The sequence below is a fragment of the Dermacentor albipictus genome, chromosome 6 (genome assembly GCF_038994185.2).
Source record: "Dermacentor albipictus isolate Rhodes 1998 colony chromosome 6, USDA_Dalb.pri_finalv2, whole genome shotgun sequence".
In the NCBI taxonomy this organism is placed as follows: domain Eukaryota; kingdom Metazoa; phylum Arthropoda; class Arachnida; order Ixodida; family Ixodidae; genus Dermacentor; species Dermacentor albipictus.
Window position 1 is genome coordinate 84,464,941 of NC_091826.1, and position 26,919 is coordinate 84,491,859.

Sequence of the window (26,919 nt, forward strand, 5' to 3'; positions counted from 1 at the left end):
TGTTTTGCTCCGTGTAAGCTTCGGGGGCAAACAGAATTTACCGTCTGGGTCAATCATATGTAGACGTCTGTGAATGTTATCAGAGTGGGCTCTGTAAGCCTTTGTAAGGTCCTGCATGAGAGCCTTGCTCATGGAGTTGGTGTCAGGTCGCGAGTAGGCAATCCGTACTTCATCAGAGGAAGAGGAGGCCAATCTTGCCTCACTGTCAGCGAGTTCATTATCAAAAACACCACAATGGCTAGGCACCCATTGAAAGGTGATCACGTGGCCACTTAACTCGGCACAGTGATGGAGTTCGACGATTTCCAGCACGAGCAGATAGTATGGTCCTTTCTTTAAAAAGTATTTTAGCGCCTGTAGCGCTGATTTGGCATCGCACAATATCGTCCATTTGTGGGGTGTCTGCGTTCTCATAATACTCATAAGTTCTAGGAACCTTTATTCAGCCAACGCGGCTCAAATGCGAAAACATACTTTGGAATCCCTGACGTAATGCTGACGTACCGGCGCTGGGGTTTCGGCGCGAAATTCAAATACGAATACTTGGACCTTCATTTTCCCATTTAATAATCAAACTATTTTTTTTTAAATGACTGCCTGCTGGGTTCTCAAACAATGCTTCATTACTCTAAACTGATTTATTGTTTCGCTTTAAGCGTTTAGAAAATGTAACGCGGTGCCTTGAAACGGGTACGTTGGTTTTATAGTTCTTTATTTCGAACCATCCAAACTTTTAAAATATGGCCTTTTGACGCTTCCAGGTCTTTGCCTACGCCACTGTATGTTTCGAAAGTTTCGAGGCTCGAGCACCCACGAATGGAGAGTGGGATCGAGTTACCTGCATCTACGCCTATCAAAGACAGCAACAATGCCGACCGCCTGTGCTGTGCCATGTACTAGGCTTTCATTATTTCCTCATTGTCAAAAATCGATCTCAAAAAGACCGCCAAGTCAAAGCCAGAACCTCGCTGCCGAGGTGCGATGAAAGGCGGCTAACATCTACAAAGCTATTCACTTCACCTGAGGGCACAAAGGTAGTAAAAACTTACCGGTAGCTTTATCGTAGCTTCCTACCGTTTGGTATGAAGCCAGCAGGCCAGTTGCTGCCATGTCAGACAATGGCGTACTCTCCGTCAAACAGGAGTGTGAAGGAAACCTCGAGAGAAAAACCACTCCTGCTGTAAAATTTACTTCGTTACATTTGTTCGCACGAACAAATTCTAACTAATCCTGACATTGGAAAATAAACTAGCTAAGGATGCCAGCCAATATCAAAGATGCCTTACAAGGGACACGCATAGTGAATTTTGCTTTTCTTTTTTACTTTGTTTTCCGTCGTGCCATCCGAGGCAGTAGGTTCTGTACCGAGGCACGGTCAGCTGAATGTTAAACAAGCACATTGTTTCAAGGGTCGAAACACTTTATTAACACTGATTTGAAATTATTGCCAGTGTAAATGAAAGAAAAAAAATAATGGGGTTTAACGTGCCAAAACCACTTTCTGGTTATGAGGCACGCCGTAGTGGAGGACTCCGGAAATTTCGACCACCTGGGGTTTTTTAACATGCACCTAAATCTAAGTACACGGGTGTTTTCGCCCCCATCGAACTGCGGACGCCGTGGCCGGGATTCGATCCCGCGACCTGTGCTCAGCAGCCCAACACCATAGCCACTGAGCAACCACGGCGGGTATAAATGAAAGAAGCTTCATAGTGATTTTTTAATTAGAGCAGACACGGCGCCTTCTGGTAGTGTGCGTAACGACACGTACCTGCAAGTCGAGACATGTAGCGCGTCTGGAGAAGGGAAAAAAAAAAAGCCAGGAAAGAAGCGACCTCGGTGTTTGACGCAGTCGCACGAACTTTTCCACAGTTTGTCAACCAAGTCGCAGATGTTTGCGGCCGCCTGTCCTGTCCGTGATTGCAGATCTCTGAAGAAATAAACAAGCCCGCCCTCTGTTAGCCATCTGCAAAACCTCTCCCGTAGTGATACAGTGTGACATCAAAACACCTGGATATACGTACTGCATCAGTGCGAAATTTCTGGGTTGCATGCTCACATAAACTCAGTTTATGTGGGCACTTTACAAAACATTGGTACGCTCCAAATTAGAGTGCGCATGCGCCGTATGGGATCCTACTCAGACTACACTCACTCAAACTCTTGAAGCCATTCAGGATCGCGGAGCACGTTTCATCCTATCGAATTATTAACATCATTCCAGTGCCACATCTATGAAGAAAACGCTAAGTTTGCCTGACCGTTCGTTGCGTCGAAAGCCATCTTGCCCTAATCTTTTTCATAAAATCTATTACAACAACGAGCTGAAGGACGTTCTGTTTCATGCACCTCATAATATATCTTCAAGGACCGATCATCGCTTCAAGGTGGGTCTACCGTCTTGTCGCACAACACTCTGTAATGACTTTTGTTCCTAGAGCAACTGTCGCATGGAACCACCTTCCCTCTACAATCGCCAGCATAACTGATGACCACAAGTTCTAGATCGCTTTACAAGACGCCTTGCAATATCTTTTTTTTTTTTTGCTTCACGCCTTGCCATTTTTCATCACTGATACCTGTAGTGACTTTGGGCCTTGAAAGTATTTTAAATAAATAAATAACTAAATAACTAAATAAATAAATAAATGAACTCCCTCATACTATGTCCACACCGTCATGACCTAAAAGTGCTAGCCTATGCCTTCAAGCAAGCAGTTGTAAAAAGTTTAAGCTTGAAATCGCATAGAGCGATTTATGTAAATGGGATATTAATTTTCTAAGCCGCATGCTGGAACACCTCGGCACAGCATATTCATGTTATCCTAAAATCCTATTCCGCCGTTGCAAACTATGCGATTAAAGAATTGCTGCTGCCTGTTTAACGACGGTTGGCGAATGACGATTGCTCGAGTGTTGTCAGTGAAAAGTTGTACAGCTTTTTCTATGCATTCTACTGGCCTTCTATTTTGGCCGTGTAAGCGCTACGTAATAATCATCTTTACTACATACCCGTTGTGCCAGGAGAACGGTGCAATGCACGTTAAAATATTTTTATTTAACTTGCCCAAGCTGTCCAATGCACATTTTTTGGTGTCAAATGCTTAGCCGTTGTTAAATTGGACGGTTTCGAAGCAGCAGCGTCCGATCACATTCTTCGCCTCTGTATCAACACGAAAAATAGCGTTGGAGGTTCAGCGCTCGTCTTTGTCGTCTTTTCTCCGTCCGTGTCTTTGTTTCTGGGCTGCCGCTTGAACTATGTGCCAGCACGCCCGATTCCTCACATTCGCGTGCATATCCTGACAGACGCTTGCGGCTTCCTTGAATTGCCAAAACTGCAATCTGGCTGCCACCCGCACTCTCAATCCATCACTTATGCTGTAACTACGACAAGAGCACTCCCGCTTCTATGCAACATTGTTGCCCTTATCGCTTAATCACTTCGTTTTTTGAAATACAAATGAGGAACAACTGATCTACGTCAGCTGTGGTTGTCAGCACTACTTTTAACGCATCTGTATATGTCTCGGCAGTGACGACTAGCTCCTTCTACTTGGCGCTGCGTTAGTTGCGCCGAAATTTAGGAAACCTCTTACCGTCGAAGGTATGTGGACCGAAGGAAAGCGTCACACATACTGCTGTAGTTTCTGAAGTCAGTAAACCTGTGTGACTACTTGCGTTGTTTATGTACAGTCGCAAAGGGTGGGCATCAATCTTCGTTCTCTTTATTTTTTGTTATTTCTTAACGTTTTCCTTCCTTTCGTTCTTCTCCAATTTAATCCCCTCTTCCATACGGGAAGTTGAAAATTGGATATGCCTGTGATTGACAATCGTGCCTTTCATTAAATATAGCGTCACATTGTAGTGACGATGAAGAACGAAGCAGTGCCAAAAATTTGAGTTACAAATTTAACTCTTTATTGGAAGCTTGTGCCCAGCAAAACAAGTAGACTACACACAGAATCAACGATAGCAGTTTAGTAATCTAAATGGACAGGAACATCTTGCACTCTTTCAACATTTCTCGGCCAGTGAAACGCGGTCACCGGATAAAAGTAAAGAAATAGGCGTGTCAAAAGAGATAAATACATAAATACGTATAATACAAGGTTTCCACAACTATGATGCACGAGGATTTAGAAATACGCAAATGCCAAGCACCTGGGCAGACCCAAGGTAATGTTGCTTGCCGTCGCTTGGAGATACTCAGATTACTCTTTCTTTTTTTTGCATTCCGCCTAATTACTTACCTAGTCTTAATTAATTAATCAACTTCTGAAATACCATCATTCGATGAAATTTGTAGAAAATTATAGAGCACCGTGAAAAACTCCCGATACACCTTTTGGTTGTTCAATACGTGCTACAAAAGAGTGTTTTTCCGAGCGTGAAAGAACCCCACGAATAGACACCAAATGCCTCGAGCTGGGCAATTTTGCGTGTATTAGCGGGCTTCTTTCACGCTCTAAAAAAACTATTATGTAGCACATATTGAGCAACAGAAAGCTGCATTGGGAGTTTTTCATATTGCTCTACAATTTTCTCATAAACACTTTTCATCTAATTATAATATTTCAGCAGTTGGTTAAATAATTAGGACTAGTTATGTAATTAGGCGGAAAGCAAAAAATGATCATATCTCCAATCAGCGGCAAATAATATCACCTTGGTTCGGCCCAGCTACGCGGCATTTGCATATCTTGAAATCTTGGAGCAGGATAGTTGAGATACCCTACAAACACACACACATACACATGTGTGTGTGGACGCGCGCGCGCGCGTGTCTGTGTGTGTGTGTGTGTGTGCGTGTGTGTGTGTATGTGTGTGTGTTTGTGTGTGTGTGTGTGAGTGCGCGTGTGTGTGTGTCAAAATGCTCTTCTAAATCACGTCGAGCGCACTCGATAAACACCGGTTGATCAAAATTATTGGCAGCCCTTCGGAGCACCGTCCTCATAGTGTTCGCAACACAGGGAAACACTACCACTCATTCTCCTACGTGCGCACGCCATTACGTTTGGACGCTACCAAAATTCCACAATGAAAGCGTTACCAACAAGTACTCGCAGCCCATCCCGTAGCTTCAATGCATCATTCTGCACCCTACGCGGGCATGCTGTACGCCCTTTCGAGCAACAACGGGTAAGAAAGGAGCGCGCTGGCATTTTGCAGCGCGAGTCGTAAAACGATCCAGCAGTTGCTCCTGAGCCGCACCTCTTCTGCCAAAGCCCGCGAACTCATCGACGCGTGCCAGCCCAAATTGCCAGCTTATATTACCCGCCGCCCTGCCTGCGAAACGCGCTTGCGATCCGGCCATTTGCACCTTCAGCGGCGCAGCCGGAACACGCCACAGGTTGTTCAAAAGGCGCAGCCCCAGAGCACTTGGCGTGGTGCTGCCCTAGAACCAAGGCTGCCGCTGGGCGCGCAAGTTGTTGCACTCGCAGCGCTCACGGCTCCTCGTATCGGTACGTGCCAGCCATGTGCATGTGTCGTTGGCGGAGAGAGACGCTTTATTTACAGGACAAACAGAGAAGTCTACACGAGCTGGTGTCCTTTATTGCGCTACTCTACATTTGGAAAGGGGTAAGCGAGTGAAGAACGTAAAGATTAAATGGAGAAGCGGCGCCTAACAGCGCTGCTATCTTCTATCGGTACCTGACGGTGGTGTAGGCGGGCGGTTGGCGGAAGACCTTAAAGAATAAATAGAGTAGTGGCTCCTAATAACCCTCCTGCTCTCTGGGAGTGAGTGACCAAAGGCGTAGGTGGGCGAAGATGTAGGTGGGCAGCCAGCCGTTCCAAAATGGCCCAATTACTGCCACCAGTAATAGACATATCGCCGCCGCTGCATCGCACCTTCCACGTATCTCTCATCTCTGGTAAGAGTTAGCCAGCCCCGTTACTAGCGGAAATCGGCAACGCCTAATCTTCTAGCTGTGTTCGTCAAAATCGCCTAGTACATTCCCTTACAAAAAAAATTGTTGAAAGGTTATTGAAATATCATTGGTCAACGTCAACAAATGACCTTGAAAGATCATTGGCGAATTGTTGAAACATCATTGAGGAAATTGTTGACAAGTGTTGATAATTGGCCCGCGACATTTTGTCGAAACATCATTGTGCCCTCTCAATTTGAAAGATCGTTGGCATATCGTTGAAACTATGGTGTATTTCACTCTTGAAAGCCCATTGAAGCAGTGTTGAAGATGTGTTGTTTGTCAATGTTGAAAGCCCATTGAGGTATTGTTGAAATGTGTAGTTTGTCAATGTTGAAAGCCCATTGAAGCATTGTTGAAGCTCAAAATTGAAAGCCCATTGAGGTATTGTTGAAATGTGTTGTTTGTCAATGTTGACAGCCCATTGAAGCATTGTTGCAAATGTGTTGAGCCTCAAAATTGAAAGCCCATTGAGGTATTGTTGAAATGTGTTGTTTGTCAATGTTGACAGCCCATTGAAGCATTGTTGCAGATGTGTTGAGCCTCAAAATTGAAAGCCCATGGAGGTATTGTTGAAATGTGTAGTTCGTCAATATTGAAAGCCCATGGAAGCATTGTTGCAGATCTGTTGAACATCAACACAAATTACGTTGAAAGCCCTTTATGCCCCACTGGGTATTCAGCAGTTTAAACCTGCACTTACCTTAAAATACTGCTGAGCTATGTTGCATATAATTACCTTTTATGTCACGGTGGCATGTCTGCTGTGAGAGGATAAGGATAAAATTTAAATACAGGCATTTTGTACCGCAGACCTCTGTCACCCTGGGCTCAAAAGCATGCTCCTAGATTGCCTGTAATAAACCATATTGTAAAACTGCTAGCAGTACTGTTATGCCACTTTTTTCAATTGTCAGAGTGAATGGCCCTCCGAAAAATCAAGAGTGCTGAACTGATGCAGACAAAAACCATTTTTCTAGGTGAACTGTTTATTTGTAACCAAACATCTCTGTAAATGTACAACCCTTTGTAGTTTCAGATCAGAAACTTCTTAAAAACTATCGCACAGCACAAACTTCCTGCAGCTTGACACCATAACAAAATTGAATACTGAAGATGTAGTCAGTGTGGCTCTCAAGTAAAACACATTTCCCAAAAGAAATAAATTTTAAAAAATAAATGCCTAAATAAATAAATGTACAAGCAGACTGACATGACTGTAAATAAGAACACTCAAAAAAGGTACTTGCTTTCTCTATTAGGTAGCCAGTGGTACTATAACCATGGCACAATTTGCTTGTGCCCACAGCACTCAACTGAGACCTGATATGCAGGGTGGTTATCTTTAAGTTTCATGGAACTTATTGAAGACTGACTGTTGCAGCTAACATAATACTAGATACAGAGTGCCAAACATTACTTGCATGAGAAACAAGACACCATAGTCAGCTGATTAACAAAAACTCAGTTCCTAATAAAGTTTTTACTAATTGTAGCCGGTAATTTTACAAGGTGTATGCACTTAGAATGAATTTCCAGAATGACACTAGAAACGAGACACATGCCATCAAACTGGCTGTAGAAATGCACTGCTATGCATCGAAGTACAAAAGTAACCGGAATGCCCTTGTACTTCTCTCACATTTATGGAAAAATATCGAAACTGGTGTCATCCTGGAAATTAATTTCAAGTGAATGTCTTGCAAACTCACTGGCTACAATTTGCAAACTGAAATATGTGCTGTGATGTTATAAGTGAATTAATAAATTTATGACAATCAGTTTAATGTTTCCATTTCTTGTGCTAGTAATGTCCACCTCTGAATAATCCAGCTCAAGAACAAGAATTATGCTACCTGGCAGACAACTTAAATATCTGTAAAACTGAAAAAGGATCACTGTACAATCCTTATTTGTTGGTTGAATGGTGTGTGCCAATTTCAGTAAACCTTACATACTTTTGAAACATGGCAATCACAATAAGTGATGCCTATGGGAGCAGTTTATTATGCCGCATTGCTGTTGCATGATCCAGTTGTGTTTTCTGCCATGATAACGTTGCTGCGCAGGTAATTCCATATCAAGCGACTTATTCATATTGACTGCTTCAGATTTTCATATGAAACAAAGACAGCTATTAGTGATGTGCTGGAATACAGCAAAGTTACTCCTTGTGCGAGTTCCATTTCAATTTTATTCGCTGCCACAAAAAATAACGAAAGAATTCAGAAGATATGGTTTTATGCAAACATGAAAGGCACATCATTGCCATTACTGGAGATGTTTTGTTGCATATTAAATTTAAGCCGACTTATACCTATTAATTTTACTCATGTATTTTAGATAGCAATAAACCATTTTTACAAAGTTATGTAAAATGCCGTTCTTACTGAACTCTGGAAATGGCACAGATGCACTTGCAGGTATGCAATTCCATGCCGAATCGACAAGCATTTTTTTCACACCGCACATAAATCTGAAACATTGCCATATGTTTACTAGAGTTCAAAGCTTGTTACCCACTTTTATTTATTTCTGCCAGATATTTTGTAGCATTTTAGGTGACAGTTTAGTTTTCCTGTTCAGCTGAGCTAGAGGCATCAAATGTCCTCTAGCTTTTCAGTTTTTTTTTCAAATGCTTCAAATACTTTTTTTTCAAATGCACATTGTATTGATCGAGGCCTTCAAATGGTGTGCGTGGAAATATGGTGAAGTGATGCAACTGCCAAAATAGCCAATTTTTCAAATATTTGCATACTTCAATTGCTTTTGGCACCGGCAAAAATGAGTCAAATTGCAATCCGTTAGTTTTTTTTTCGTAAGAAAAAATTCACAGGACAGAAATTAAATACAGAATGGTAGCCCAAGTGACATAGTATAGCAGAAAAATATATGAAGCTCTGAAGGTTCAGCTGATCGCCTGTAAAAAAAAAATTCTAATCTTTTGCAAGAAGCTTCATGTTCAAGGAAAAAACAGCCTTCGTAGTTGGCGAAAAAATGTGATACATTATTGGATAGCTCTACATGTCTGCTATGCATGTGTGAAGTTAAAAAAGTCATTTTTAAAAGCGAGAAATTCCTTTTTGAAATTTTGTCAGCACCGACTTTTCTCTGATGTGCGCACAGCTTGCTGGCCGGGAATGCAGACGACAAAGCTGGCTTCGTATGCAGAGATGACAGATAAGCGGTGTTAGGGTCTGCATTTTATTGCTAAGGGGCACATGCTCTAATGCAACGAGGCTTGTGTTTGGTGTGGGCCAGGTAAACCATACAGCCATTGCACATAAAATATCAATACAAGGTCTGTTAGAAGAGTATCCGACCTTTGGCTGAAGAAAAAAAACTGGCATAACTGAAGTGTTGGAAACCTAATCACCCTCAATGTAGTCTCCTTGGGAATCCAGCCACTTCTCCCAGCGGTGCTGCCGTTGTTAGAAGCATTCCGAGAAGGCTTCTTTCCAAATGGACTTTAGCTCAGCTGTCGTTGCAGCCATAATGTCTTCTCTTGTCTGAAATCGTGCTTGTTTCAATGGCCCCTTGATTTTGGGAAACTGCCAGAAGTTGCAGGCCGCCATATCAGGAGAGCAAGGAGACTGTCGAACTACAGGAGTCTGGTTTTTCGCCAAAAAAGTCTGAATCAAGTGCGAGAAAAACATTGTCTTGAAGGATGTGCCAATTTCCTGTTGACAACTTCGGTATCTTGCTCCATACAGCATCACATAGGCCATGGAGGACATCCCTGTAGTAGTCTTTAGTGATTGTTTGGCCCTGTGGTGTGTATCCGTGGTGTACCACACTGCGGGAGTCAAAGGAAGCAGTCAGCAACACTTTGACGTTGCTGCGCACTTAGCAGTCTTTGGTTGGTGACGTGGAATGCTTCCACTGTAACGACTGGGATTTGGTTTCCAGGTCGTAAACATACACCCAAGACTTGTCACAAGTGATTATGGTGTTCATGAAGTTGGGGTCACTGTTTGTGGAATCCAGCATGGCTGCGAGACTTCAACACAAAGTTGCTTTTGCTCCACCATGAGCAGCTTGTGAACGAATTTTGGCGCAACTCTCTTCATGGCCAAATCTTCGGTGATAATGGAATGTGGATAAAATGTGCTGATGCCCACCTCTTCCGCAATTTCTTGGATAGTTACACGACGGTCCCGCATCACCACGGGGTTCACTTCGGCAATGACCTGGTCATTTCGGCATGTTGATGGCCGACTGGAGCGTGGCTCGCTCTCCACCGATGTGTGGCCGTCTTTAAACTGGTTGTACCACTCCATAATCTGTGTGCTGCTCATAGCACAGTCACCGAAAGCACTCTGAATCTTCCAGATGGTTTCCACTTGGCTGTCGCCCAGTTTCTGTCAAAATTTGATGCAGTAGCACTGCTCCAGTCGCTCTGCCATTTTCCTTGCGATAAAAAACCGACGAGCGCACTGTACTACCTCATTCAAACGCTGCGTCCCAGCAATTCACGCTATTGGCAGGTGGGAAAAAATTCATGCATGCGCACAAAGGTTCAAGGGCGGCTGATGAAAACGCGCTTGTTTCATATTCATCAGGTGTTCGCAAAAAAAGGTCGAATACTTTTCTAACAGACCTCGTACGTAATAAATATGTGAGGGAATCCTGCAGTGCTAAAAGATATGTTTCATGCAGTTTAGAAAAAGAAATATCAGCTATTATGTAGACAATAAATCTATAAAGAGCACTGATATTGTTCATACAAAGCATCCTAAAGGGCATGTCGCATTGCAATGCAACATAGAGGGAGCAGGACACTTTGTGCCCTGCTCCCTGAAGCCCAATGATGATGCAAGTAGAAAACACCTTCATAATTAAGACTGAAAACCTACATGAGTATGAACAAATTCTTGTGGTGTTGTTTGCTACCACTGTTTCAGAGCTGGAACATGCTCATCTATAAAAGTCATATGTGCCATGTTCAGTCTGATGTGGTCAGACACCATTGGCGACCACTTTTTGCGTTCATGTTAAAAAAATACGAGCTGAGACTGCAGCAGCAGCGCTTGACGTCACCTGCCTTCGTAATGATAAAAAAGACAAGTCAGTTTGTTGAGTAGTTCTTGTGGCTAATATATTAACAACCTTTCCTTGCTAGATGACATGGCTTCATATATTTATGCTATATTTATGCTGTATGTGTGATCCTCAAAGGAACATTATAAAAAATACCTTATCGCACTTAAAGAATAATCACTTTTTGTTTCATGTCACATGCATAGCAGACATGTACGGCTGTGTAATGATGGGTGACATACTTTTGTGCCAACCACCAAAGCTAATTTTTTACCTTCAACACGAAGCTTGCAAAAAATTTCAACGTTACAGTTTTTTTAGCTGATAAACTGAACCTCCAAGGCTTGAAATATTTTGCTGCTATCCCAAGTCAAGCAGTCTGATTTTATATTCATTTTGTGCCTTCTGTATTTCCCTACGTTAGAAGAAAATTCAAACTGCAAATTTTGGCAGTCACACCACTTCAGTCTCTTGACATGAACACCACCTGAATATCTGGATCATACAATTTCCCTTTCAGAAGAAACGTGTATCAGTGGCTTCTAGCTTAGCTGGGCAAGAACAATAAATTTTTGCCAAAATTCAAAAAAATTTTTGTGAAGGAAAATAAATGGGGAGCAAGAGTTCGGAGCTTCAACTATATCTGTGATGGCCAAAAAAACGCTGGTTGGTTGCCCTGGAATTACTTAAGAGTATGTATGAAAGCAAATTTTCTCAAAAATTTTCTCGTTGTACCTACTCAAAATCAAGCAAACTTGAAATGGTTTGCCATAATGGAACAGTTCTTGAGAAAATTGTTGGGTGGTTTGGCATGAAATGACTTAAGCTACTTAAAAAATATATTAATAAGGAAACACTATCCTTACTGGAACCATATCAAAAACTAACATAAAAATGTAGTGAACTACAACAAAGCACAGCACTTGTATTCTGGATTGAGCAATCCAATGTGGGCTTCTCAGGAGACTAGCATAATTAACATAAATAAAATTAACATAAAAATGTCAAGGCATAGGAAGGCACAACATTTGTATGCTCATTTGAGAAATCCAAATTGGGCCCTTCAGGAGACTAACATAAAACATAAAAATGTCGAGTTACAAAAGCACAACACTTGTGTTTTGGTTTGAGCTGTCCAACTTGGGCTCTTCAGAGGTGAAGGGGCAGGGGCAGTTGCTTCAGGGGCAGGGTCCCATGCGAGAAGCGAGGCCAGAGTTCTTTACATAGGGCATATTGGTACCAGGAAATTTGCGACACGTGAAGCCTGCAAAAACAAGCCAGAATAAGTTTTAAAAAGCAACTTCCACATGCAAAAGAATGGCATGCAATATGCCCTTGTTACAATGAAATTGATTTATGTATTTGTGTTGCTTTATTCCAATTTTCCATGGGTACAGCTTTACAGCATGACCATTTAAATTTATTTAGTGTGGCACAGGACTCCACTAAGTGTCAAATGCAGGAAAGGGCAAAGAGGAACAAAACACTGTAGCAATATAACTTTATGAATATCTTCAATGTCAAAGATGTGAACTTTGCTTGCTGATAAACAAAATGGCGAAAAAAATTCATGTCGTTCATAAATAAACCTGAACTGACAACTAAAATTATTTCTTGTAAGTTTCATAATTAAAATGTGCAGCACTTCACTGTGCTTTTCCATGCTCCAAATACAATAGTGTCATGTCACTATAATTGAGTGTAGCTTCATCTGATGTTAGGTTTCCTGAGTTCACATGCAATCAGAACGTACTTCTCGCCTTACAATGACTTAGGACTTTCCACATTAAAGAAGACACTGCTTACAGCGAAGTATGTTTTCTTCCTCAACGACTGAATTACTGTTATAATGAGGATTCCGTGTAGTTGTGCGCCAAACTGCTTAGCATGACACATGCAGAATGTGACAGATACGAAGAAATGCTGTCTTTTAAGAGCCATATGCCATAGGACTGACTTCTTTAACCCTTTTAGGGTTCACTGCCATACATCTGTCACTGTGATGGAACGTTCTGAAAAAATTTGCCTTTTCAGAACAAAGTGTTGCCTAGCCTCCCACTGGAGGTGCTGCAACCTTCTGAGACTTCTAGAAAATATTCTTATAGTGCTGTCGCTCCTTGGGTTTCTCCCAAACTGATTTTTCACTTAGCTTCTTGGTGTCTGTCATTGCACTAATTTGGGAATGCTGCCACAAGTTTCCGTAAGTTTCATTACAGAAAAAATTATGCTGCTTTATCCTGCATAAAACAATAAAACATGTAAAACTGCAAATACTGAAATGGTATTGCCACTTTATTGTTATTTTAAAAAATTATTTACCAGTTTATTTTCTCGGAAAGTCGCCCTGAAGAACTTAAATCTGCAATAACAATATTAAGGATGCGCGAAAAGTGATTTTTGAGACTGAACCGAATAATGCCAGAAGCAAATCAAATATTGGATAGCTTCTGAATAATGAACTGCTGATATCACAATTAATGTAAGATGAGGTTCACATACTAGTATTCTTAAAGTTAGCAAGTTTCTGTCATTGTTATGTTATGAAGAGCTGTTTATTAAAGGCACAAATGGAGCAGCAAAAAGTTTCTTCACATGCACAGGACTCTTCAGTAAGCATGAATGATTGCTGTACAGCCTCTAAAGTACAGCTACTTTAGTAACATAGCCTGGTCTGCTATTCTTACAAGTTCTTACGTTTTACGTCTATACTATGTTATTGGAGGTGAAAATTTACCGTACTTTGGCTCAAATCTCATGTTTTATTGGTGTTTCGAAATATTAGAATAATACTCACATTTACAAATAGTGACCATTCAAAGACTAAATTGAATAGGACACTATTCAAGACGAAAGTTTTGAGTATGTGCACACTACAAAAGATATATAACTCCTAAATTAGAGGCATATTTCTCCCCAAAATGTGATCCTCAACGGGCTAAACAAGAGCGACAGAAAAGCCCATTCATCTTTTTGATAAATTTAAGCCCATAATCTACTTGGCAATGGTTCATAACCATGTTAACAGGTAGGTGAAGTAAGGAAGCAGGAAACAATTCTAACAATTTCAGAATGGGAGTAGTGGACATGTCCGATGGTCTGTAAGAAGCTTTATACATTAGGCCCCAAGAGCCTATTCTCCATTTATTGAAGTATATGAGGAAAAGCCACATAAATATTTTTTTCTTATCTTAGAATACAAAGTGATACAGTGCATGTTAATAAATACGAGTCATAGGTTAGGTGCTTAGAATAAGTAAGCATCCACTAAACATAGTACTGTTGACTGTGAAGCTGGCAACTCGGTCCCTGTTGTTTCTTTGATTGAAACTACCAAAAGAAACTTGCCACAACACTCAGGTTCCCTCCGCTGAGAGGTTGCTGTCTCGGATCACATGGACCTGCTTCAAGATAGGAGCAACTTTGATTTGATGTGGTCTGTTAAAATTGGTGAAACTACTGTTTCACATCTCAGAACATGGAGCGCTGTTTTGTTTTGATTTCTGCAATTTGGTGAACGTGCTCCTGCTCGAGCTGAGCAGTAACCACACTTGAGCATAGCTTCTCCGCAATTCGTGTATTAACACTTTCAGGCTACTTAACCATGTCCTCCATGCCAACAGATTTGGAGCGTGCTTCACAGACAACTATTCCTTGCAATGACAGCCAAGTAGCACTGCTAATGCACAAATGCAGCTCATTTTATTTGGTGGAGATGCTAAAAACTTTCGGCAGTGAAGGCAGCTTTTAAATTTGGAAGCATTTGAGTATGGCGGCATTAGGCACTCAAGATCATATGAACAGTCATTCCAAATGGTAGGCTATTGTAGCACACAACTGCACACACAGGCTACATGAAAGTCGTTTGTTATGCCAATGGCAAGTTCATAAATTTAGAAAAGAAATGTGAATGTAAAAATGCAACCGGAAAGGGTGTATGGTACTTGCCTATAACAGCCTTGACCCTGATGGGGTCAAGAGCCTCTGTTGCCCCTTGGTGTTATTTCCAAAGCCCAAATGGCCCATGAGCTCCTCCTCTGTGAACACATGGTGAAGCAAGGCCCTTGCAAACTTTCCTGGTCCACCATGGCAGGCCATGGTAAGCTGGGCCAGGATAACCTTCTCAATGTGCACTCTTACAGCGTATGTGAACCTGCATGTTTAAGTAAATGTTAGCAAAACAGTTTTAAGCCTTTCAAGTACATTCACACAACAGCCCTACTGCAAATCAATTACAAAAGTACTTGTTGCAAATCTAAAATGCTAAACTTGACTTCTTACAAGCTTCTGATGCTGTCTGGATGCCCCATGTTTCAGAAAAACAATCCAGCACAAACAAGAAAAATAAACCAACGTATCCAAACATCTAGTACTTGAAAAAGGGGAGCACCAGCGAAACACAAATGACACGCACACAAGGAAACGGCATTAGACATGGACGGACATTGGGACGGACCAGCGTTCGTCCCTGTCTAACGCCTTTTCCATGTGTGCGCGTCCTTTGTTTTGCTGGTACCCCCCTTTTTCAAGTTCATCATGCACCAACTGGCCCAAGAGCTTGCGCTAATGCACATCTAGTACTATTTATTGTGATTACCATGCTTGGGATACTTCATATTTTCAGGTGTTTGTCTCGATTGTCCCATCCATTTGTGTGAATATGTAGCCATGGTCTAATGGGGAGATTGGGCTGCTATGTTGAGGGAAGAGTTCAATACCAACCGTTGGAACAGGCTTGGGTGACTGGGTATGTGACCCTGGGCATATGCCACTTTTCAATGAATCTCTTTCACGCTATCTTGAGCATATGCTGCTGCTTGTGTTGGCAAGCAGCATTAGGAGCTCGAAGTGGGACATGATTGTCGATCATTACTAAGATTACCACTACACATCACGTTCGCTTGCTGTGCTCCAGAAGTAATGCGAGATTCCACTCCACTGTATGAAATGTACATAAGCCGCAAGGACAGTAAATTAAATCTCAATAAAATTAATCTACTCGCAACGCACAGGCTGCACAAGATCACGGAGTGAACTCAGAAGTTTGTGGACAGTCAGTTGATGTCCATGTCAAGGACCTCTAGGGAGACTCGGTCATTTCCTCGATGTGCATCATCGTGCCGTCACACATTGTATTACAATTCTGTCTCGTACCACTAATAGTCATCACGTATCACAGAATTCAAAATATAAATAGACACTTATATCTACTGTTTATTTAATCTTTACGGAAAATACTTTGAGCATGAGTTTTTGCAGAGATCATGAATTCTACCGCTTAAAGGAGCACTAAAGTAAAATTAAATTAATTAAATTTTGGCGTTTTAAGTGCCAAAACGACAATCTGATGTTTAAGCTTGTTTCACATGCAAGCGATTCAGCGAATGGAGCGAACAGCGACGCGGCGCTGCAAAGCTTATCGCAAAGTTTCGTTTCATATGCATTGCCGCCGCGCATTTTCCGCTGCTGCGAATAGCAATGTTGCTGGCATAAAACACAGGACTTTCAGCCAGTTTCGGTAGTTTGCGACTACCAACATAAACATAGCTTTGTCTCTGCCTCTCAAATTTTTATTTTATAAATACATATCCTGCGCTTAGCAATTTAACAATTCGTTGAAAAGCTCTCTTGGCATGTTGCCTGTACCACGTGTACCAAGTAAATAAACATCATCCTATGCGCAGGCTTTCCAGCACTAATCCTTCGCTGGTCACCTGTCGAGGTGGGTCGTTCGGAAGCAGTGCTGCCGCTCTGCCGCTGCGATGAAATTCCAACTTGCCCGAACCTTGCCGCTCCCACCGTCGAAACTGATTTCTGCGGCGCGGCGGCAGGATTTGCAAGCATTTTCGCTTGCATGTGAAACAGGCTTTAAGCACGCCATAGTGGGGAACTCTGGATTAATTTTTACCAAATCAGGCTGCAAGGTACATGGGCAGTTTTGTATTTCACCTCCATCAAAATGCGGTTGTTTGATCATGTGACCTCGTGCTTAGCGGCGCTGTGCCAACACCCCTAAGCAACTATGGCAAGAAAGCACTAAAGAGAAAAATTATTTTAGATGTATCTGTAAATGACCTTCCTACAATTCAAGAGATTCACTCGTACCATGACAAGAGGGTGAGTAAATTGTAAAAGCAGCAAGAGGAAAGATTGGTGGCAGTGCTGCCTTGAAGTTACCACACCCGCTTGCTGTGACGTCATGGATTTTGATGTCTGTTCAGGTGCAGCAATTTTTTTTTACAAATAAAGATGTTCTTCATTGTATTCCAAAAACTTAAAATAAGAACCGTCAGGAACTTTTACTGAAACAATACAACCCAAGTTTGTAAAAATACTTGAAATCCACGATGTGACAATGAGATGTCAGCACGAAGATTTTGGGGCGATACTCAGAAAATTGAACGCTGAGCTTTATTTTCTCTAATAATCAAGCAATTACCAAGAAATTTACAGAAGTAGATATTTAAAACGATGCTTTATTTTAAATTCATTTAAGGTGTCATTAGTGTCCCCTTAATACAAAACAAGGAATGCACTTAGCTGCGTAATAGGTTAACATGCATCACTGGTTCTCATTAAGGTAGGATTATCAATATAGCAATGGGCATGCACTGGCTACTCCAGAGGGGAGCCCTGCCACTTCCCCTCAACCTCCCAATTTCCAATTTTTTTTTTATGAGCAGTGATGCAATTTCTGTATCCTAACGAGGCATAATGCCAAGGAGATTCATGCCATGCTGGCTACAGTATGTGGTGACCGGCACTTCACACCGTCCAGCTCGGCATCAATCTTTCTGGAATTTGGCCCTTGAAATGCAGAAAGCTTTGATCACTGCTCGTTCTTCAGCCAACTTTCTCAAAGGGTGCTGCTGCTCTGGTTTGATACCTCTAGCAGTGCACTGCTGCATGACATAGGTAAAACTAGGAAGATGTGCACTCACGTAGACCACTAATGTCCACACTGTTTCTGAACACCCCTCCCATATCAAGCATATACCCTGAAGAAGGCACATTCTATCTTTAATATGTTCACAAGTGACACTGAAATTCACTCCCAGTCCCGGTGCAGTTGCAGTCTTTCAGCTGAGTGCTTAAAGGCACCATGTCTCCTAATGAAGGCACTCTGCACCAATTGATCACTGGAGCAAATGCCTTGCAGTTGCATCAGCAATGTTGTTTTTTCTGCTTCCTGCAATACATTTTCACGGCATCACTGCATTTGATCATGGTGACGTTACAGAATGGATGGCCAAAGAATTCACCTTTAGCATTCCAGCTTGGGTGTCTCTCAGCTCATTTTGAATCTGAAAAAAGATGTCAGTATTAAAATGTGAAGCCACAATGCAGCAAAATCAACAATCAAAAGAGCTACATGGACCATTAGGCTGACATAAATAGACGGATACAAATGACTAGTCATTGAATACACTAAAGTGTGGCCGCTCTTGCCAATGGCAGTGTGAGCTTGTCAAATAATTTATTTCACATTCCTCTATTATTTTAAAAATTATTTCCATGCATCTACTGAATGGTTATGGCCACATATTAAAGGATGCTCCTTCGTATAAAACCACAGTGTTGCATTCTTTTACTCCCCGTCTACCTGATGCTACTGAAGTTTTGCTTACTCACAAAGAAAGAATTTCACAGAACTGCTCTTTCGACAATGCATTATTCCAAGCTTAGCTTTTCGACATAACTAGCTACTTCTATGGTCACAAGAAACAATGCTAATTATTGATGTTTATGTTGCCGATAACGTATACATGCCGCCTCGAAACCCAGTGGGACGACAAAGCAGATATGCCAGGCATCTCGTTCCTCTACTGATTTTAAAATTTTGTTAAATCAATCACTTACTGAAGTGCGAAAAGCTGCAATTTCACGAAATTACGTTATTTTGAATGTTGTAGGACCTGGAGTGACATGAAATCTGCCTTTCCGTGAATGCTAAGAGCGCCTACGCGAAGCCGTTTGGGGCGAAGCACTCGATGGCGTCGAACGAAGATGAAAAAAGAAAGCTGAATGCGCGCGAACTGGTGGAAAACAAAACACACGCGGTTAGCAAGGCGTATAACTCGATGATTTCGCAGCACTCTGTGGCATCCCCCTCTATTGTATCTCACGTATCGCATAGAATCACATGTACACCCTTCAAATTCTTTATTATTATTGCGCGACAGCCTCCTCTGTGTTTTCCGATCGCGCGAACATCGGCCGCACGGCGTGTCAGATAGAAGTCACTCGTTCCTGAAGGGAATTCAGCGCAACAGAATACACTTTCGCCGATCCCACCGCCCCACGCCGCTACAAGCTCGCTCCCACGTCTTGTACTAGCGTGGCGCAAACGAAATATCTTCCGATTACAGTACAGATCGGATGGTTTCACGTCGCATTGTTTTGCGCTCATTAATAAGGCTAACTCAATCGGTGCTCGAATACCGTATCAGAAATCATGGCGTACAACATGCCCTGTTTTAGCTGGCACCACATAGCTACCTTACGTCACCACAAGCGGAGTGTAAAGTTAAACCAGGACAAAGCTCCATGTTATATACCACGAATCTAGTGCGGTACAACCAATTCTGGCAACGGAAGGATAGTGCTAGGAATGAAAACTAGAAAGAGGCGCACGGAAAACACGCACAGGCGCTGAAATTCCCCTTCGTCCGCGCCTGCGGCGCGGACGAACAAGGGGAATTCGAAACACTAACTCACCTTTGATGTCGCTGAGTCGGAGGCGATCATGGCGATCTTCGAGGCAACAAGCCCATAAAAAGCGAGCAACACGCAGGAACATTCCAAAGATGTCACAGCGAAGCACACAAAGAACGCAGAAAACGCAGGAAGTTTTCACACAACCGGCATGCACGATCACGCCGGAATGCTACAAGCCTCAACAGCGCAAACGCGCAATCATACATATACACTCATACAAATACACGCTTATATTATCATAAATTGTACCATTTGATAACAAATTCTGTAATGTCATGTTATTACAGAAAAATTGTAGCGCTTTGGAAGTGTATAAAAGTTTTTTGCTTCACTTCTTTGATGAACTACTTTCTTTGGCGCAGTAACGCAGTGCACCGGCCGGAGCTAATGGCATGCGCGGGAAAAGGCGCCAAATTCAAACGTCGCAAACGCCGTGCTAATGTTTCCGCGCACAGTTTTCGTCGTTTGTATTTAAAAAAAAAAAGTAATGCGTGCCGCAACCATGCGAACTGAACTATTGACCACAAAAGTACAGAAACGTCGCTGTTTGTGCTTCTTATTTCGACGTCATGGCAAACTGCAGGCGGTCTGTCGTCCCATTCTTTAAACATTTGTGCGTGTGCTTCTGCGCTGTGCGAGTTGTCACCGAGAACGTATAGCAGCGCAGGTTGTGCTTGGTGGCCGAGCAGATTCCCAACACATTCGCCAGCACCCCGTCTAGGTCACAGAGAAGAATTTGGCCTCCATGTGAAATATGAGCACCATGTTGTACATATCCGCCAAGCTTTTCGTTTCGTTCTGTAGCGCGCTAACGGGTAACATCTAAGCTAAATTACTCTGTAAAAACGATGTTCACTCCTTTCTCCGCCGCACCCGCCGTGGTGGCATAGCGGCTGAGGTGTTGCGCTACTAACCCGAGTGCTTGGAATCTAATGCCGGCGGCGGCGGCTGCATTTCGATGGGGCTGAAATGCAAAAACGCCCGCGTACTGTGCGTTTAACCTGCACCAAATTTGGTGCAGGTTAAAGGACCCCAGATGGTCAAAATAAATATGGAGTTTCTTACTACGGTGCGGCTCATAATCAAAGCGTGGTTTTGGCCCGTCAAACCCCAGACTTGAATTTTGTTAACGTTCCCCGCCACCTTGACCATATTTAACATGGAGGCATGCAATGCCGTTTCCTAACACTCAGCCAGCACTGGCCCCTTATAATGGACGCCGATAGAAATGCAGGATGCGTCCAATCATCGGTTGTTTATCACTGCTCTTGTAGCGACGTTTGTCTTCTCAAACTATATATATATATATATATATATATATATATATATATATATATATATATATATATGCAGGGTGTTTCTGCTAACTTTAGGCCGAGTGTAAGCTCTATGCCCTCTATGGACTAAATGCATGTTGCTCCCTTTGGTATGTAGCGTGTCGCGCTATTTCTATATATTGCTTAATTGGCTAATTAGTCAAGGATAATTAACCAACTTCTGAAGCAAGGAAGTTGCGAAGAAATTCCAATTAGAAAGTTGCAGAGCAGTTGGCAACACGTCCGAATAAACAGTTTCTGTCTTTTTATCTGTTAAGTATTAGTGTTTTCCAGCTTACTGCGGATGCTCGAAAAATACAAAAAGCACCACGTGACATGCCCGCCTGCGAGTCGTGATTGCACGGCTCCTAAGCCTTCTGCGCACAAACGAAAACATACCATTTCACAGGTGTGAACACCCGTCTGCTTATCGCCATCATGAACCGCAGCGAGGGAAGCACGTCGCTGGCGATCAATACCACAGCCAACGCCTTCGTCACTGCCCTGTCGCCTTTTAAGCGGCAACACACCCTGCTCGATGGTATGCTCGTTTGGGAGCGCTGCACGCACGGCGCGCAAGCGGGTATGTCAGGTGATATTTTTTGTATTTCTCGGGCATCCGCAGTAAGCTGAAAAACACTGACACTTAATAGATAGAAAGTTAGAAATTGCCTAATCGGACGTTTTGCAAAGTGCTCTAGAACTTTCTAATTGGAATTTTTCGCCTAACTTTGTTCATTCAGAATGGCTAATTTTCTTGACTAGTTAGCTACTTAGGAAAAATACAAGAATAGCGTGACACGTACAAGAGTGAGCAACATGCATTTGGTCGCATCGTCTTATGGTGCATCGGCATATTTTTAAACTCTGAGTGAAGTTAGCTGAAACCCGTGTATATACGTCTATGGTTCAAGTAACGTGAAACAACACCCTGTATATATGCAATGGTGATTAAGTGATCAGTAAAGCAACATATATGTGAAAAAGACGCACACATACATATGTGCCTGTGTTTTTCACATGTACTTCAAAACTCAATATTGCTCGTGACTCAGTGTTATTCAACAATAAGTTAACAGCATTTAGTCAACGACTTTATTGTTGGAAACTACTCAACAATGGTTCAATACTCAATACTTTTCAACAATACGTCAAGAGAATTTAGTCAACGACTTTATTGTTGAAAACTACTCAACATTAGCTCAATAATACTCAATACTATTCAACAATATATCAACAGAATATAGTCAACGACTTTATTGTTGGAAACTACTCAACAATGGCTCAATAATACTCAATACTATTCAACAATATATCAAGAGAATTTAGTCAACGACTTTATTGTTGAAAACTACTCAACAATGGCTCAATAATACTCAATACTATTCAACACTATACCAACAGAATTTAGTCAACGACTTTTTTGTTGTGAACTGCCCAACAACTTTACTGTTGAATTAGTGCTCTGTGGTTTCAATAATTGTTGAGGTATTGTTGAAAGGCTATTGAGTCAACAGTTCGTCAACAATATGCCAACAACATTTCAACAGTCATTTTCATAAGGGTTAGAGCAGAGTCAGTGGTTACAGGAAATCATGCGCCGAGTACTGATAACAATTTGCTGGGAGAACATCGGTACGATAAGGTCACTTGGTGGCCATGGTCACAAAGGTTTTATTCTCTTTATTTTATTTGCACCCTATAGCATTCATATGTTTTCCTCCCGTCATTTCTTTAAGTGTGAGAAAAAAATAAATACAGGAAGCTTAACCAGATGATATTACGGTTCGCCATTCTGTGCTCATCCTGTCATAGTAATGAACCACCTGTTATTTGAACTGTGAATTGGCGAATTTCGTAACGACGGTTATTCTGATAGAAATATTTTGAAATGCTAGCTCCTCAAAAGAAAGACGCTTTCGCTATGGCCACGCAACTTACTCGAGCTCGCTGCAATCCCTTACTCAGCTTGAATATCATCATTGCGCATAAGTGTATTCCGTGTTCGACTATGTATGACCTTGCTATGTTCAAATTTTATTTCGACATTATCCTTGCTTTTAAAGGGTCCCGTTTTCTTTTCGATGCATCACCCCTGCTCTGGTTGCCAAAAAAAGCAGTGGCAGTGCTGTCAAATCAATAAATGAAATTTGCCCAGTTTCAGCCTCTTTGCGCCGACAGCATGTTTTCACCCAGCTGTAGGTGTCTGCTTGTGCGTCAACTTGTTCTGAGGTAGGTACCCGTTGGTGAGACAGGTTATTCTAGAGTCGTAATAGACTAGAGCGCCACCAACGAGAAGAAAGACAACGTTTATACTGAACAACTGTGAAGCGCAAAAACCTAAGTGTGATGGTAATGTATGGATCTTATTGTCGCAAGGGCCAGATATGGCCAAAAAGCGCCAAGCCAACGATAAAAATCCAAGTGTCTGCCCACACTGTTGCATCTGGACCCATATAGTAGCATTTCGCGTGGAATAGCCAGGTTCATACCTATTTCTGAGGAAACAGTGTACATATAATGAAAAAGTAGAAAAACAGCCTGATGATTCAGCCATAGATCTCTGTACAGATGGCTGAAAATATTTGGAAAAGGATCCCGAAGCAACACTCAAAACTTCCACGGCTTTTCCACTATCTCGTGCGACCTTGTGAAGAGCTTCGGACTTTTGCGGCCACTTCAACGGTGGGTATCGCCTCTTCAGAAGCGGTGCGTCAAGATGATCCTGCCTTTTGGCTATGTTTTTATTTGCCTTCTGCTGTTTGCGCACCAGCAATAAGAAGAAGTGGGGTGGTCAGGCCAGGAATTCTAAGCGCACCTACGACCTCCGATCTTGCAGGCGTTGACGTGACGCAAGTGAGAGAGCAAATAGGTGAGTGTCCGAAGATTACACCAGTGTCGCCAACGAGAATGCGCGCTAACAATATCTGGAAGGTTGGCATGGGGAGCTATCAGAACAGAACGAGATGGTCGTCGCGCTAATGGAATCTTTGGCGGCTCGCATGACATTGCGGAGTGCAGCTGCTGATTGGCTCACAATGCTCAAATCTTGAGAGGGACTTATCTGCTAAAAGGCGGCGCAATTTTATCACTTCCGCTAGAGGAACTCGGCGCTACCCTCTAGAGCTACTGTTGCCTTTATAGTCGGCATAGATCTGCTGTGTTTATTTCGGCTTCAGGTTGAATATAATATAAACTAAGAACATGCCAACTGTAGCAAAAAGAAATGTAGCTGATACTTGCACGACAAGATGCAAATTGAGGCATTACGCAAACAATTATCTAGCGTACAAGCTTTTACCTGAGAAAATGCGTTACGCTTACTTATAGCGGCAGGTTCGGAACCGAGTAATGTGTTGAAGCAAACTGGCTCCCCAATTTTTCTGGGTGTCTGTCTCCCCAATCAACGTCTTTACAGAATCCCCCTAACGCATAATTGAAGGAGCCAGCATGTATGACGCGTTTTCAGATATCTGTAAAGGAGCAAACAAGCTTACGTCAGCTAACTTCACAATACAATTCAGAAAAGTATTCTTCCTGGGGATTTTATCAGTAATTCCAGTTAAGATATTTAGCTGCAGTCGGCTAACTGCGGTATAACAAGCCTGGCTTGTACTGCACCTCCCGGTCTGCCTGCTACTGTATTTTGACAGTAGCTTCAGTTCAGTGTAAAACTGCAAGATAATTCAGTGCACCATGCTCGTATCACGGTTCTATTTGATGGAGGCATCTGCTTCGCTCCAACTGTTGTTGCCGGTGCATTGTCAATCATTCCTCAAATACCTGTCTGCTATAAGCACTTGCTTCGCTGCAATTCGAGATCTTCGTGTTACTTGCGTCTTGGAGCACCTGTTAAAAAATCCTCTCATTCCGCATTCATGTGACTGACAAGACACTGAGGAGTCCGTCGAAGGTCTGTTGTACGTGTGCCTCCATCAGGATGGTCGGTTCCTTCTACTGCAAGCTATTTTGTATCACATAGGCTAAAGTACATGTATTCCCAACGGCATAGGTTCCAAGTCCCGGACCATAAATGCCTGTAACTCTGAAATCCGTGTGACCGCTACCACGCTTCCTTAGGTCTTCCTTAGGTCTACCGCGCTTCCATGGTGTTGCGCTGCAAGCACAAGGTCGTGGAACGGAATCCCTATCGCGGCGGGCCGCATTTCGATGGGGGCGAAATGTGAAAACGCTCATGTCCCGTACACTGCCGGAGCCCCACACTACGGCAGTGTACGGACACATTTTCCGGCAATACGTGCCCACACATTTTGCCGGAGTCCCACACTACGGCGTGCCTTATAATGAAATTGTGGTTTTGGCACGTAAAGCCCTAGAATGCAATTCAAGTTTTGTAGAGGTCTTTCGACATGCCACTTATGTATATATATATATATATATATATATATATATATATATATATATATATATATATATATATATATATATATATATATATATATATATATATATATATATATATATATATATAAGTGTGTGTGTGTGTGTGTGTGTGTGTGTGTGTGTGTGTGTGTGTGTGTGTGTGGATGGGCGTATAGGACTATGCTGTGGATTTCTGGCCGTATGAAGTGGTTTCTGCTTATTTTCCTACATATCTCTTATATATTGTCGTTTCCGCTCCGAGAAAAGCAGTAGCCGTCACCATTATGACTATGTCTCTTTCTTTCATTTTCATTTCAATAAAAAAAGGACATGCCGCTAACGTAAATGACACGCGACAAGCATCAAAATACATTCTATAAAGAACGCACAAAATATGGCTAGTCTTTTCTAAGGCCGTTCATTGTGTGCCACAGAAAATAAAACTAATTGAAACAAAAAAGTTCTATGTCGACATTAGGAGACCACAAAGTGCAGTCCACATAGACCTATCGACTGAAAGCAGCCCGTCTAACCACTCAAAGCTTGTACAAATTAACTGTGAACCGGCCAATTTATTTCCAGTGCCATAACGAGTGCGCCAAAGCCGTGTCTTCGACACTGTTTGATCTCTCACGTAGAATGATGATTTCCCTTCTTAGTGGCACACGAAAATCCACCTATTTGGTAATAATTGCGTTTTATAGAACCAAGTAAATGGTAATAATTGTCACGAAATTCTTAATATCGGTATAAAGTTTGTTTATATTTGGTGCATTTATCTAAATAACGTATTACTATACTGGAACAAGGGCAAAGACATGCATTAAAATTTATTTTTTAAGCATATGGCCTATCCCGTTCACCAATTCATTTATTGAAAAAAAACTGGTGTGCTGACTTCACAAAATCAAGCTAAACTATCCTGACTGGGATGTTTTGCGTAATAATTTATGCAATATAAACAATAACGTACCCAGGGCCTTCTTTTCTGCTACTGCAGGATATCACTGGTACCCTCAAACACTTTGCCAATAGACTTGTACAACTGAAGTAATCGTAAATCATCCTCATTAAGTCTTCCAGTCAAACAGTAGAACCAACTGCAACCTTCGATAACGAACATGTGTTGCAGAAACTGCCTATGGTTAGTAAAAGCTGCGCTACAAAGCTGTACGTGGATAGAATATATATATATATATATATATATATATATATATATATATATATATATATATATATATATATATATATATATATATATATATATATATATATATATATATATATATTGTAGTTCTGGCGGCGAGAAAAGCACACTGGCTCCGTCGGTATCACACAATAGAATAAACACAGCCCACGTGAAAACACGTTCTTTTATAGTGTCAAAGGTTTCGTGACGTTTGACAGTGACGAAGTCTGGCCTACAGGATAGACCTCAGCTGGCATTGTCCAAACCTAGCTTATCAAATTTTATGAAATAGGAGCATCTCTTGTTCACGCTGTGGTCTATATAGCATGAGGTTTTACTGTGTGGA

The 26,919-nt window shown here is 42.0% G+C and overlaps 1 long non-coding RNA gene across 2 annotated transcripts; it reads right to left on the bottom strand.

Annotated features, from left to right (window-relative positions):
• Window positions 1–6,901: 6,901 nt before the first annotated feature.
• Window positions 6,902–19,866, bottom strand: LOC139061258 (uncharacterized). Of its 2 annotated transcripts, none has more exons than XR_011515282.1 (4): window positions 19,686–19,866; window positions 18,230–18,271; window positions 14,932–15,120; window positions 6,902–12,234 (listed from the first exon to the last, which is right to left on the bottom strand). It is a non-coding gene; the product is annotated as an uncharacterized lncRNA (long non-coding RNA). The 2 variants fall into 2 exon arrangements; XR_011515281.1 differs by having other exon boundaries at window positions 14,916–15,120.
• Between the last annotated feature and the right edge of the window lie 7,053 nt (window positions 19,867–26,919).